The sequence below is a fragment of the Salvelinus alpinus genome, chromosome 21, assembly GCF_045679555.1.
Source record: "Salvelinus alpinus chromosome 21, SLU_Salpinus.1, whole genome shotgun sequence".
Lineage (NCBI taxonomy): Eukaryota > Metazoa > Chordata > Actinopteri > Salmoniformes > Salmonidae > Salvelinus > Salvelinus alpinus.
The window spans coordinates 6,721,466-6,737,168 of record NC_092106.1 but is presented as its reverse complement, the minus strand read 5'-3'; positions in this window follow the sequence as shown (position 1 = coordinate 6,737,168).

Genomic DNA, 15,703 nt, shown 5'->3' with positions numbered 1-15,703 from the left:
ATACACCTGAACACACTTAACAACATGGAGAATAGCGAGAGTTTTGTCGACGCTGAGAACGGAATGTATATGTTTTTCAATAACATTCTTAGAACGTTCTTTGAACATTACTAATGTTTTCTTGTGTTTTTTTTATGGAACGTTTTCTTAATGTTTTGAGAACATTACTTTAAATAGAACCATGAGGAAACCTGCATATAACGTTATGCTGAAGTACTGAAATTCCCACAGAAGAAAGTTGTTTCTTAACGTTCTATGAACGTTCTGAGAACACAGTACCGGTGCATGGGTAAGATGACTGGGGAAGCCTTGCCAAGCCAATAAAAAAGCCATATTACAACCTATGTTGTGATATTTGAGTTGTTTGCTCTGTAACCCATTTGTTTATACGCCACCGTGATATAAAATAAGTAATGACAACAAAAAGACAACAGTCACACAGTGGCGGAATATGCTTAGTTTAATACTCTGAAAACAAACTTCAAGATACCAAAATTAATTTAGTCCAATCAATGTTGCTAAATATCATGTCTGTCTGTCTGTCTGTCTGTCTGTCTGTCTGTCTGTCTGTCTGTCTGTCTGTCTGTCTGTCTGTCTGTCTGTCTGTCTGTCTGTCTGTCTGTCTGTCTGTCTGTCTGTGTGCACAAGTAAAACAAAAAAATAGAAGTATGCCAATGCCATCCTCCTCTCTTTCATGTTGGCAAAACGGTCTATGGCTGTTATACAGTATGCTTCTAGTTTTTGTTTTCATAGGCTACCTAGCTAAAATGCTTGCTCGCCAAACTTCCTCGAATGGGCAAAAATTAACCAGCTAAGTTAGCTAGCTAGTTAATTTGAGCCTACTAAGCTACATCTAGTCTACATATTGAACTTCAATCGTCTCAGGCCAGTAGCACAATATATGTGTCACGTCCTGGCCATAGAGGGGGTTTTAGTCTCTATTTTGGTTAGGCCAGGGTGTGATTAGGGTGGGCATTCTATGTGTTATATTTCTTTGTTTTTGGCCGGGTATGGTTCTCAATCAGGGACAGCTGTCTATCCTTGTCTCTGATTGGGAATCATACTTAGGCAGTCTTTTTTCCTTTGTATGGTGTGGGTAGTTATCTTTGTTAGTGGCACTATAGCCCTAGTAAGCTTCACGGTCGTTTCTTTGTTTCTTGTTTTGTTGGCGACATTTACAATAATAAAGGAAAATGTACGCTCACAACGCTGCACCTTGGTCTCCTTCCGACGACGGCCGTGACCATATGAATTTATGGTTAGATCAGAATCACCGTCATAATCATTGGCCTGTACAGAGATGTCACGCCCTGACCTTAGAGAACCTTTTATTTCTCTATTTTGGTTAGGTCAGGGTGTGACTAGGGTGGGTAGTCTAGTTGTTGTCTTTCTATGTTGGCCTGGTATGGTTCCCAATCAGAGGCAGCTGTCTATCATTGTCTCTGATTGGGGATCATATTTAGGCAGCCTTTTCCAACCTGTTGTTTGTGGGATCTTGATTTTGTATTGTTGCCTTTTAGCCCTACAAAGCTGCACGTTCGTTTTGTTACTCTTTATTTGTTTTATTGCTGGTTCACGTTAATAAATATGGTGAATGCCTTCCATGCTGCACCTTGGTCCAATCCTTCCAACAACGAACGTTACAGAAGATCCCACCACCCACGGACCAAGCAGCGTGCCCAGGAGGAGCAGACATCCTGGACGTGGGAGGATATATTGGACGGGAAGGGATCCTGTACGTGGGAGGAAATCCTGGCCGGAAAGGATCGTCTTCCATGGGAGCAGACAGAGGCAGCGAAGGAGCAACAACGACGACACCGGGGTTCGCGGTTACGACGGAAGCCCGAGACGCAGCCTCAAAAAACATTTTTTGGGGGGGCACACGGGGTGGTTGGCGGAACCAAGGTGGGAACCAGAACCAACTCCCTGTACTCACCGTGTGGAGTTGGTCACCGTTCAGGTGCCATGTTTTCCGGTTCTACGCACCGTGTCTCCAGTGCGCCTCCACAGCCCGGTGCGTTCTGTGCCAGCTCCCCGCACTTGTCGTGCTAAAGTGGGTATCTGTCCAGGACGGGTTGTGCCGGCTCAGCGCTCCTGGTCTCCAGTATGCCTCCAGGGTCCAGTACATCCTGCGCCGGCTCTACGCACTGTGTCCCCAGTGCGCCTTCACAGCCCAATGCGTCCTGTGCCAGCTCCCCGCAATTGTCGTGCGAAGGTGGTCATTTGTCCAGGACACGTTCTGCCAGCTCTACGCTCCAGACTTCCAGTGCGCCTCCACGGTCCAGTACATCCTACACCGGCTCTACCCACTGTGTCTCCAGTGCGCCTTCACAGCCCAGTGCGTCCTGTGCCAGCTCCCCGCACTTGCCGTGCGAAGGTGGTCATTTGTCCAGGACGCGTTGTGCCAGCTCTACGTTCCAGACCTCCAGTGCGCCTCCACGGCCCAGTAAATCCTGTGCCAGCTCCACGCACCAGGCCTCCAGCGACGGTTCCCAGTCCAGAGCCTCTGGCGACGGTCTGCAGCCCGGAACCTCCAGCGATGGTTCACAGTACGGAACCTCCAGCAAAGGTTCGCGGTCCGGAGCCTCCAGTGATGATCCATGGCCCGAAGCCTCCAGTGATGATCCATGGCCCAAAGCCTCCAGTGATGATCCATGGCTCGAAGCCTCCAGTGATGATCCATGGCTCGAAGCCTCCAGTGATGATCCATGGCCCGAAGCCTCCAGTGATGATCCATGGCCCGGAGTCTCCAGTGATGATCCATGGCCCGGAGCCTCCAGTGATGATCCATGGCCCGGAGCCTCCAGTGATGATCCATGGCCCGGAGCCTCGAGTGAGGATCCATGGCCCGTAGCTTCCAGAGACGATCCACGGTCCGGTTCCTCCGGCGACGATCTACGGGCCGGAGCTTCCGGCGACAATACCCTGGTCCGGTTCCTCCGGCGACGATCCACGGTCCGGAGTCCCCGGCGTCGATCCACGGTCCGGTTCCTCCGGCGACGATCCACGGTCCGGAGTCCCCGGCGTCGATCCACGGTCCGGTTCCTCCGGCGACGATCCACGGTCCGGAGTCTCCGGCGACGATCCACAGTCCGGTGCTTCTGGCGACAATCCCCGCACCAGAGGCGCCACCGAAGCTGGCAGATCCGCGAGCGGAGCGGGGTCTACGTCCTGCTCCGGAGCCGCCACTGAGGCTAGATGCCCACCCGGACCCTCCCCCATAGAGTCAGGTTTTGCGGCCGGAGTCCGCCCCTTTGGGGGGGGTACTGTCACGCCCTGACCTTAGAGAACCTTTTATTTCTCTATTTTGGTTAGGTCAGGGTGTGACTAAGGTGGGTAGTCTAGTTTTCTATTTCTATGTTGGCCTGGTATGGTTCCCAATCAGAGGCAGCTGTCTATCGTTGTCTCTGATTGGGGATCATATTTAGGCAGCCTTTTCCCACCTGTTGTTTGTGGGATCTTGATTTTGTATTGTTGCCTTTTAGCCCTACAAAGCTGCACGTTCGTTTTGTTACTCTTTATTTGTTTTGTTGCTGGTTCACATTAATAAATATGATAAACGCCTTCCACGCTGCACTTTGGTCCAATCCTTCCAACAACGAACGTTACAAGAGAATTAGTCAAAACCACAAGTACAAATCCCCATCTCCATCCATGGCTTAGGAGAGGGCCAATTTAGCAAGCAAACTACTGAAGGACTTCAACACAAATAGACACGTTTGTCTGACAATGATGAGGTTTTGCTTAGGATGTGATTTGATTGGTGTGAAGCCAAATCCAAATTGGCCTCCTTTGGGGGGTGTTTTGCTGCACCAGGACAACCCACAGTTGAACTCAACGCTGATTATGAGATATTATTTTATACACATACTGAGACTGAGGTGCGCTGTTTCCCTCGCTCGGATGATTTCTCAGGTGAGATTCAGGCACTTGGGAATTATTGGAAAATTATGAAAACACAGGTCAAATATTTGGGGAAGCCTGGCTTCTCTTGGCATCCATGAATAGACGCCACTGTGAGAACCTGACTTTAAATAAAACCATGAGGAAACCTGTAGGAAGCATTTGCTGAAGTATTGAAATTCCCACAGAAGAACGTTGTTTCTTAACGTTCTCTGAACAATTTGAGAACATTACTTTAAATAGAACCATGAGGAAACCTGGTGGATATGTTATGCTGAAGTATTGAAATTCCCATAGGAGAACGTTGTTTCTTAACGTTCTCTGAACTATTTGAGACCATGCTCATTGTCAAACCAGTTGGAGAACATTCATAGAACATTACCAAAAATGACATTAAATATAACCATGTTTTAACTTTTAGGAAACGTTCTGAAATACAAAAAAAAAACATTATTTTGTCAAGTTAAAGTTAAATGTGCTGAGAATTTTCCAAAGCCAAGCAACTATCCTGCGCCATTCCCAGAACATTGTTGGAAGGCTGTATGCAAAATAACCATAGGACAACCACACTCTCATCAAGCTCTAAGAAACATGTGGTTCTCAGAACATTATGTGCTAGCTGGGAGGCCCCCTTCAGGCTCAGACAGTCACACAAGATCCATGGTGTTAACAACCATGAGTCATTTTCCACTGTAGAACCACAGTGAATCAACCCAGGTGAGCATCACAGAGTACTTGGCAGACATGGCTATAAACAACAAGGTATACATTTCATTAGTCATCCAAGCAACAAAGAGAAACACCTGCTATTTAAAGAGAGACAAAGTGGTTCTTGAATAAATAGCTGTGATGATATGTACTTTGTATATGTACATACATTGCAAGTACTGTATATTGAAAGCATTGACAAAGCTCTCTGGAGGCCTGTGTGGAAAGGAACATAATGACTCAGTTCAAACCTATTTTCTGTCAGAGTAGTGAGAGGAGACACTATGTCATGAGTGGTGAGAGAACAGAGCTGCTCTGAGTTGCTCTGAGGGGGTGTATTTACAGAGCCTTCTGCTTGTGTAACACTGGGGGTCTGTGTGGCGCATGCCACGGTATCTAGTAGCCTATCTACTCCTCTTAGCTTCATCCAACTCTGCTGCTGCCGAGTGTCTGTGCTCTCCTAGCCACACGGACTGACACAGACTCCTCAGGCTACGGAGGAGCATAGAAACACGAGGAGAGGAAAATTACACCATAACAAAGAGAGATACAGTATTAGGCTTTGAAGAAGACATGCTGGAAAGTAAAGAGCGTGCGAGCATGCTTGAAAGTCATTCCGCGGGTCACTGTAAATTGGCGAGTGAAGCCGAAAAGCCTATCTTTGGAATATACTGTAAATCTGCTGTCATCCATTTCTAGTTCAACCCTTTTCCCTTTTTCTATAAGCCTACCATTTTACCACTGAGGGGTTAAGACTGGAAAGGCCTTAGCTCCCACGTCACACTCTGTGTATAAGAAAGAGAGGTATCACCCCTTTATAAAGGTCTCCTTTGGAAAATAGATTCTTCATCTCCTTAATCTCAATAAGACTTCCTGGTTAAATAAAGGTGGAATAAAAGATTAGAGGTGGTTTATGTTTGAAGTCGGCGGTAGGAAGCTCTGCACTGCCAGAGCTGCACGTGGGACCCTGCTGTAGCAACAAGATCGGAATAGGATCAGAATAGGTAGGGTTCTGGTTCTGCCCTCATACTGATACCCCCCCCCCCATCTGATTAGAGAAGTTGGTTTGAGAAAGTAGCTTCTACTTTGAGACTCTGACTTTTGGAGTGAAGGTCGCATTCTAAAAGTGATATTTTGTTATAGACACAACAGGAAGAAACTATGCGGGCTGTTGTTACAAGGTTTCCAAAATATAAGCGAGGCATCGGAACCTACCCAGAGACCTATTGTGTTTCAGTAAGCAGGAAAAGGCATGATGTTTATTTTGCGACCGCTGACTGCCTGGCCTTTTATCTCTTCCTCATATTTTTCTATTTGATCCTTTCATGTGTTTTGGGGGGCTGTTAATGGTCAACTGAATAGCAACTATTTATAGATGATAATCCACTGAATATGTAGACTTGTAACACTACAAGAACAAAGGAACACGAGGCATTGTAATTTACAGTGTAAACAGCGGGTGTTATTGCTGTCTCTGAGTCTCACCCGAAGTTCCTGCTTTCCCTTCTGGTTCAGTAAGACCAGTGATCCTATGACATGGCCGGGCGATGGGTCCAAGAGGGCATTGAGGTGAGGGTTAAGGTGGCCCAATAGGCATCAAGGACAATGGTGTACAGGGTAAACAGGGGTAAAGACAACACACCAACCAAATGACAAATTTGATAGGGTTAGTTTATTTTTTATTTGTATTTATTAATCTTTTATTTAAGTAGGCAAGGCAGTTAAGAACAAATTCTTATTTACAATGACGGCCTACCCCGGCCACCCTAACCTGGACGATGCTGGGCCAATTGTGAGCCGCCGTATGGGACTCCCAACCACGGTCGGTTGTGATACAGCCCGGAAAGTGTAAGTGTACCTATTAAGTCCACGTACCCATTAAGCTCACTTCCATCTTTGGATTCAAATAAAAAAGAACAAAATAAACATTTTCAGGTGTTGAGGCTTCCCTCAGACAAACACATTTTTCAGATATTTTTAGTACCTTCTCCGAGAAGTGTTCATACTTTATGTAAAATTAAGTGACTCATGTGGATATATTAGCATTAGCATATTTTATGGACATTAATTAATTACTATTTATTGGCAATTAAAAATATGGGTTTTTCATGCTAGCAGTCATGTCTGTATGTCAAAGTCACACTGTAGCAACATAACCTGGTGAACTACAACAAGATGATATACAGTATTTCAGGCATTCCCAGGTTACATCTTTGAATGCATTTTGTCTTACTTTCCTGTTAAATAAACCTGCATTGTTAAACATAGATGCCATTTTTGTAAATTTGACATTTATCTCAGGTGGGCTTAAATTAAAGGGTACAGTAGCACAATAAGCACCTCCTATACACAGAATGTAAATGGCAATAAATAAATATTGTTCAATATGATCAATAATATTGTAGTCTGTAATGTATATTTATACCCCAAACCAAATATTTTATGAGTAGTCTCTGCTATTGTCTTTTTCCACCATAAATCACTGTTGTTCCAATTAACCCCATGTAAAATGCCTTCAGAAAGTATTCACACCCCTTAACTTATTCCGCATTTTATTGTGTTACAGCCTGAATTCAAAATGGATAAAATATTTTTTTCTCTCACCCACCTACAAACAATACCCCAACATGTGAAAACATGTTTTTAGAAATGTATTGAATATGAAATACAGAAAAACACTACATGGCCAAAAGTATGTAGATTCCACTATATCAGCCACACCCGTTGCTGACAGGGGTATAATATCGAGCAAACAGCCATGCGATCTCCATAGACAAACATTGCCAGTAGAATGGCCCGTACTGAAGAGCTCAGTGACTTTCAACATGGGACCGTCACAGGATACCACCTTTCCAACAGATCAGTTCTTCAAATTTCTGCACTGCTAGAGCTGCCCCGGTCAACGGTAAGTGCTGTTATTGTGAAGTGGAAACTTCTAGGAGCAACAACGGCTCAGCCGCGAAGTAGTAGGCAACACAGGCTCACAGAATGGGACAGTCAAGTGCTGATGCGCGTAGCGCGTAAAAATCGTCTGTCCTCGGTTGCAACATTCACTACCGAGTTCCAAACTGCCTTCTGGAAGCAACGTTCCTCAGGAGCTTCATGAAATGGGTTTCCATGGCCGAGCAGCCGCACACAAACCTAATATCACCATGTGTATTGTCAAGCGTCGGCTGGAGTGGTGTAAAGCTCGCCGACAGTGGACTCTGGAGCAGTGGAAACCCATTCTTTGGAGTCTGGGTTTGGTGGATGTCAGTAGAATGCTACCTGACCAAATGCATAGTGCCAACTGTAAAGTTTGGTGGAGGAGGAATCATGGTCTGGGGCTGTTTTTCATTGTTTAGGCTCGGCCCCTTAGTTCCAGTGAAGGGAAATCTTAACACTACAGCATACATTGAAATTCTAGATGATTCTGTGCTATTGGGTGACTCCTCATGCCTTTTTGGGTGGGGGATTTGTCATATTGTTGTCCTTCATTCATGCAGGTGATTGCATTTTTTTGTCCACCACCTGTAGCTTTATAATACACCAGTAGAGAGGGAGATATGAAACTGTCTTCAGACAGGCTTTAGGAAGACAAGTTGAACTAATTAACAAGAATAGCAGCACAGAAAATGTGAATCAGCTTTCAAATATTTTATTGAAAGTTGTGTGTGTTATGGTCTTTGTGCATGGAATCTTATCCACAGAGGGCCGGTGTGTGTGAGTGTAGGTTTGTGTTCTAAACCAGCAATAACACCTGATTCAACGAATCATGTCTTGATTGAAGGGTACGTTCATTTACATTTAAGTCATTTAGCAGACGCTCTTGTCCAGAGCGACTTACAAATTGGAAAGTTCATACATATTCATCCTGGTCCCCCCGTGGGGAATGAACCCACAACCCTGGCGTTGCAAGCGCCATGCTCTACCAACTGAGCCACACGGGGGGACTTCCTTCACTGGAACTAAGGGGCCGAGCCTAAACAATGAAAAACAGCCCCAGACCATGATTCCTCCTCCTTCAGTAGCCATTAAGCCTAGTCCGTACTTTTCACTTATGTTGTCAAATCTTTGTTAGCAAAAAAATGCTGTAAGTAAAGTCACAAAAGTTCACGAGAGCTTAATCTTACATTATCACTTTTCTCACAAGAAAGTAGGGCAGTATATGTTAGTAATATCTCAACATAGATTTTGGTGGGCTTAATAGGTACGCTTACCCTAAAAAGGGGAATGAAATGAACTTGAATGAGAAAAGATAGAGAAACATAATCTGTCACAAAAAGTTGTTGTTCTTTATCGCTAAGCAACACGTCAAGACATTTAAAGTGGAACTGCAAAGCCAAACGTGAACAAGACAAGACAATACAAGTAAACGTTGTGTCTAGAAAAAATGTTATGCCGAGTGCCAGGTCTCTCTCCATTCAGAGACATCAGATTCAAGCCCGTTTCTGTGAACACGTACACACATAGTCACTGTTCTATTCACCAATGGCAGTTAGGACAGGTCATATCTGACACACACAAGTACTATGTTGAAGTTTGAACAGGTCAGATAAAACCTACCCAATTATGGTCTCCCCATCAAACGACTGAGGCTGCCGTCTGGCAGAAACATCTCCGGTCCATCTGTAGAAATAGGCAGAGTTGAAGCAGAGTTCACCATTGAAACATGGAATGAAAATGGGGTTGCTATTACTGGACATTTGGTGTTGTACTGTGTTTATTAGTAATCACCTTATTGTGGATGTGTTGAGTGCCAGGTCTCTCTGCATCACATGAGAGATACATACACACAGTCACTGTTCTATTACCAGTGGCAGTTCGGGATAGGTGATATCTGACACAAACATATACTATGTTGAAGTGTGAACAGTCTAACTAAACCTACCTAATTCTGTTCTCACCATCGACGACCGTTGGTGAGCAGGCAAGAGGTGAGGCTGGAGGTGAGGTCTTTGCCAGAGCCCCATTGACGTACATAGCAGCGTAGATCAACTCCTGGCCCCTCATCAAAGATACTGGTTGGTCACACACACACAGAGCACTCATTACATTATCAAAAAATCAAATCAAATTGTATTTGTCACATGCGCTGAAAACAACAGGTGTAGGCCTTACTGTGAAATGCTTACTTACAAGCCCTTAACCAACAATGCAGTTCAAGAAATAGAGTTGAGAAAATATTTACTTAATAAGGACATTTCTACCAGGTGGTGTCAGAGGAAGGCCCTGAAAATTGTCAGACACCAGCCACCTAGTCATAGACTGTTCTCTCTGCTACCGCACGGCAAGCGGTACCGGAGCGCCAAGTATAGGTCCAAAAGCCTTAACAGTTTCTACCCCCAAGCCATAAGACCCCTGAACAGCCTATAGGCTGTCTCGTCGGTGATCAGGCCTACCATTGTTGTGTCGTCAGCAAACTTAATGATGTTGTTGGAGTCGTGCTTGGCCACGCAGTCGTGGGTGAACAGGGAGTACAGGAGGGGGCTAAGCACGCACCCCTGAGGGGCCCCCGTGTTCAGGATCAGCTTGGCACATGTGTTGTTGCCTACCCTTACCACCTGGGGGAGGACCGTCAGGAAGTCCAGGATTTAGGCAGGTTACCTTCGCTTTCTTGGGCACAAGGTGGTCTGCTTGAAACATGTAGGTATTACAGACTCGGTCAGGGAGAGGTTGAAAATGTCAGTGAATACACTTGTCAGTTGGTCCGCTCATGCTCCGAGTACACGTCCTGGTAATCCGTCTGGCCCTGCGGCCTTGTCAATGGTAGTTATGATTAGCCTGGTGGAACCAACCTGATCGCTGCATTCACCTTTGTAATTCCCTTCGATCAGGCTGGTTCCACCAGGCTAGGTTATGCTCTGAACATTATATGTATCTAAGAAAGTAGAAAATAAGCAAAAAATAATGTCAGTTTACATAAATTGTTTCACAATTGGGTTATCAAATGTGTCGAAGTAATTAAGTGGTTTACCTTCTTTTACTAGTACAAATAATGAGCTTGTGAAAACTGTTGTCGCTGACAGGTGAAGGCTGCTGGCCAGATACTTGCCAACATATGGCTGACTGTTCCATTCATAGGAATGCTCACAGCGAGGTCATGTCTGCATGATGCTGATGAGGGCCCCCTTGCTGTTCTTCTCTATGCTGCAAATTGTTTGGCTGCAAATTGGACATCTCTCGAACTTCTGCAACAAGCAATCTCATGAGGTGACGTTGACTGAGAGAGCCTGTGACAGGGTGATATAGACAGCCAAAATGTTTGTTCACGCACTTCACAACCAAAATGACTCTACTAGTTGTATCTGCTTGGCTGGGGAATTAGCATACTATTTTATCATGCCGGGTACTTTTGAATACAACTTTTCACATAACACACAGTCGTTGTTGATGACGCTGTCTGTGTCATCAGAGCAGTAATTCGGGTCACTATCAGAGGCCTCATGATGGCATGTCCTTTTCATTTGAGTGAGGGAGACTGGCAACAATAGAGGAGGTGTCAGAAGGGTACTTGTGTCACATGACACACTTTTATTCTGAGGTCTTGCCTGACAAGCTGTGAAAACAGCAAGTGAACAGTAAATAAAATCATTTGGGGATGTTGCTACACAATTGCAATCACATTGCTGGACATGTTATGATACCCACCTTTGCTCCTTCTGGTAGGTCCCAGCTTCCATCCATGACCAGGGGATCACTCTGGCACCCAGCTGTGCACTTTGTCTAACAGAGAAAACAGGGTCAACAGCTATCATCATGCCTCAATTATAAACATAGCTCGAGAAATAACGTCATCTCGTTTGGAAGCTAATTCTATGCTTTACAGATGTTTATAGCTGTGCAGCGACGCTCTCCATCTAACCTGACAGAGCTTGAGAGGATCTGCAGAGAAGAAAGGGAGAAACTCCCCAAATACAGGTGTGCCAAGCTTGTAGCGTCATACCCAAGACTCGAGGCTGTATTTGCTGCCAAAGGTGTTTTGTCATTATGGGGTGTTGTGTGTAGATTGATGAGGGAAAAATACAATTTCATCCATTTTAGAATGAGGCTGTAACTTATCAAAATGTAGAAAAAGTCAAGGGGTCTGAATACTTTCCGAATGTACTGTACCTATGTGAGAATAATGTTAATTGACTATAGCTCAGCCTTCAACACCATAGTACCCTCCAAGCTCATCATTAAGCTCGGGGCCCTGGGTCTGAACCCCTTCCTGTGCAACTGGGTCCTGGACTTCCTGACGGGCCGCCCCCAGGTGGTGAAGGTAGGAAACAACACTTCCACTTTGCTGATCCTCAACCCGGGGCCCCACAATGGTGCGTGCTCAGCACCCTCCGGTACTCCCTGTTCACCCATGACTGCGTGGCCACACATGCCTCCAACTCCAATCATCAAGTTTGCAGACGACACAACAGTAGTAGGCCTGATTACCAACAATGACGAGACAGCCTACAGGGAGGAGGTGAGGGCCCTGGAAGAGTGGTGCCAGGAAAATAACCTCTCCCTCAACGTCTTCAAAATGAAGGAGCTGATCGTGGACTTTAGGAAACACCATAGGGAGCACTCCACTATCCACATCGATGGGACCGCAGTGGAGAAGGTGGAAAGCTGCAAATACCTTGCCATACACATCACTGACAATCTGAAATGGTCCACCCACACAGACAGTGTGGTGAATTAAGGCGCAACAGCGCCTCTTCAACCTCAGGAGCCTGAAGAAATTTGTCTTGGCCCCTAAGACCCTCACAAACTTTTACAGATGCACAATTGAGAGATTCCTGTTGGGCTGTATCACCGCATGGTACGGAAACTGCATCTCCCACAACCGCAGGGCTCTCCAGAGGGTGGTGCGGTCTGCCCAACGCCACCGGGGGCAAACTACCTGCCCTCCAGGACACCTACAGCACCCAATGTCACAGGAAGGCCAAAAAAGATCATCAAGGACAACCACCCGAGCCACGGCCTGTCCACCCCGCTATCATCCAGAAGGCGAGGTCAGTACAGGTGCATCAAAGCTGGGACCGAGAGACTGAAAAACAGCTTCTCTCTCAAGGCCATCAGATTGTTAAATAGCCATTACTAGCCGGCTACCACCTGGTTACTCAACCCTGCTGTCACGAATCCCGCTTCCTGAGTCTGGGTTTGCCTGTGTGTCTGTCCTGGAGTGTGTTTCAGGTGTCCTGGAACGCACCCTGTCTGGTTGCCGGGCGAATTAGCTTGTTGGGAGATTGATGCTCACCCGCACCTGTGTCCCATCAGTATTCTGCACACCTGTCCTGATCATCATCTCTTCCCTTCAAAAGCTCTGACCTGACTTCCATTCCCTGCCGGATCGTTAGCCATGACCAGTATGTTTTGCTCACGAACCAGTCTCCAAGTTATAGAGTTTGTTTTGTTTTGTTTTATTGTTTTGTACATCTGCTTGCCTTTAACTGACCTCCGTTTTGTTCTATCTACAGCCATTCTTCCGGAACCCATCATCCATCCCTGTCTGCTCGTCGCTAGTGTTTTTTCCTATCCTTTGGATCTGCTCATCCACTTCCATCAACCCACCTCCGCTGTCCGCTCCGCCACCCGGAACTATCTACCTCCACGTTCTCATCATTTAAATAAATTCTCACCATCTTCATACTCACCTTGTCCTGGTCTGCTTCTGGGTCCGATTTTTGTAAAGCGTGACAGAACGATCCGGCCAAGTATGGACCCAGCGGACCTGGACTCCGTTCGACATGCCATTTCCCATCAGGGGATGATATTGGGTCAACACAGCACAGCGCTACAGGAGATAGCGAGTTCAGTCCAGAACTTCTCTACCAGCTTGGCGAGAATCCAGAATCAGCTCAGTTTTCCGGCGGATTCTCCACCACCTGTTTCACCCCTCTCACCTGCCGCTTCTGGAGCGGTTTCCTTCCGTGAGCCCAAGGTACCGACGCCGGATAAATATGAAGGGGATTTGGGAGGATGCCGTTCATTTATTATGCAGTGTGGGTTAGTATTTGAGCTACAGCCCCACTCTTACGCCACAGACAAGGCTAGGATAGCTTTTGTTATTGAACTGCTGCGTGGTAGAGCTTTGGAATGGGCTTCAGCTGTTTGGGAACAACAGGACACCTGCATAGCATCATACCAGGAGTTCACGGCAGAAATGAGAACTTTTTGACCATCCAGTCCGAGGTAAGGACGCAGCTAAGCGGTTGTTTTCTCTTCGCCAAGGAGCTCGTTATGTGGCAGACTTTGTGATTGAGTTCCGAACATTGGCTGTGGAGAGTGGGTGGAATGAGGAGGCACTACAAGCGGCTTTTTACCAGGGGTTGTCGGAGCAACTCAAGGATGAGCTGATTTCCTATCCGGAGCCTTGTGACCTGGACAGTTTGGTCGCATTATCCATTAGGGTGGATAACAGAGTTCGAGAGAGAAGGAGGGAGAAGCAGTGGGTTCGGTCCAATCTATCAGCTACTCGGTTACCATTCGGGTCAGGAGGGGAACCAGAAGGGGTTAATCAGGTTTCCTCACACGGGATTAATAAAGGAGTTCTGCCGCCAGATCCTGAACCTATGCAAGTGGGGCGGCACGGGTTAACTAAGGACGAGCGCCAACGTAGACGTGAGACCAACAGATGCCTCTACTGTGGTAGTTCGGGACATTACATCTCCGTTTGTCCTCAGCGCCCGTTAAACTGCTCGGCTCGTTAAGTTTGGGAGGGTTGTTAGCGAGCCAGTTTCAACCTCTCAAGATCCCCGTCAGACCCCGTTTTCCTGCTACCCTCATAAATAAGGATCAGAGTTTAGCGATTAACGCTTTCATCGATTCAGGTGCCGATGACAGCTTCATTGATGCCGACTTAGTGGAACAGCTGGGGCTTTCCAAGGAGCAATTACCGGAAGCCATTGAAGCAACCACTCTGAACGGTAGTGTTCTGGCACGGATCACTATGAGGACGGAACCGGTTAAGATGTTGTTGTCGGGGAATCATTCAGAGGTTATTTCTTTTTTTATTTTGCCTTCCCCCCATGTACCTCTGGTTCTTGGATACCCCTGGCTAAGAGAACACAATCCTTCGTTCGATTGGGTGACTGGTAAGGTAACTAGTTGGAGCATTGAGTGCCATGCTAACTGCCTCAGGACTGCCTGTTCTCATGCTGTCCCCAGTCGGGTCAGTGAGTTTGCTCCTCCTGATTTGTCCCTGGTTCCTGAAACATATCACGAGTTGGGTGAGGTGTTCAGTAAGCAGAGAGCTCAGTCACTTCCTCCCCACCGACCTTATGATTGTACGATTAAGCTGTTCCCTGGAGCTGCCTTTCCCAAGGGACGGTTATACAGTATTTCTCGACCTGAGCGGGAAGCCCTGGAGACCTACATAAAGGAGTCTCTTGCTGCAGGTCTCATTCGTCCCTCGTCATCACCCCTGGGAGCTGGATTTTTTTTTGTTAGTAAGAAGGATGGCTCTCTTCGACCATGTATTGATTATCGGGGGTTGAATGATATTACGGTCAAGAACAAGTACCCCTTGCCCTTGATGAGCTCCGCTTTCGATTCTTTACAGGGTGCTACTGTGTTTACGAAGCTTGATCTACGCAATGCGTATTATCTGGTTCGGATCAAGGAGGGGGACGAGTGGTTGACTGGATTCAATACACCTATGGGACATTTCGAGTACCTGGTGATGCCGTTTGGACTTTCCAACGCTCCAGCAGTGTTCCAAGGTTTGGTGAATGACGTGCTGAGGGATATGATCGGTCTGTTTGTGTTCGTTTACCTGGATGACATCCTGATTTTCTCCAAGGAGCTTTCCAGCCACATCCAGCATGTTAAGCAGGTCCTGCAGCGGTTATTGGAGAACCGTCTGTTTGTGAAGGCAGAGAAGTGTGATTTTCACGCCCACACTACATCCTTTCTCGGGTACATCATCTCCAGGGGAGAGATCAAGATGGACCAAGAGAAGGTTCGGGCGGTTCGGGATTGGGTCCAGCCCGGTACGAGATTGCAGCTCCAGAGATTCCTGGGGTTTGCGAACTTCTATCGGAGGTTTATCCGTGATTACAGCCGGGTGGCCGCCCCATTAACGGCTCTGACGTCTTGCACCAGAAGGTTCTGTTGGACTCCTGAGGCAGAC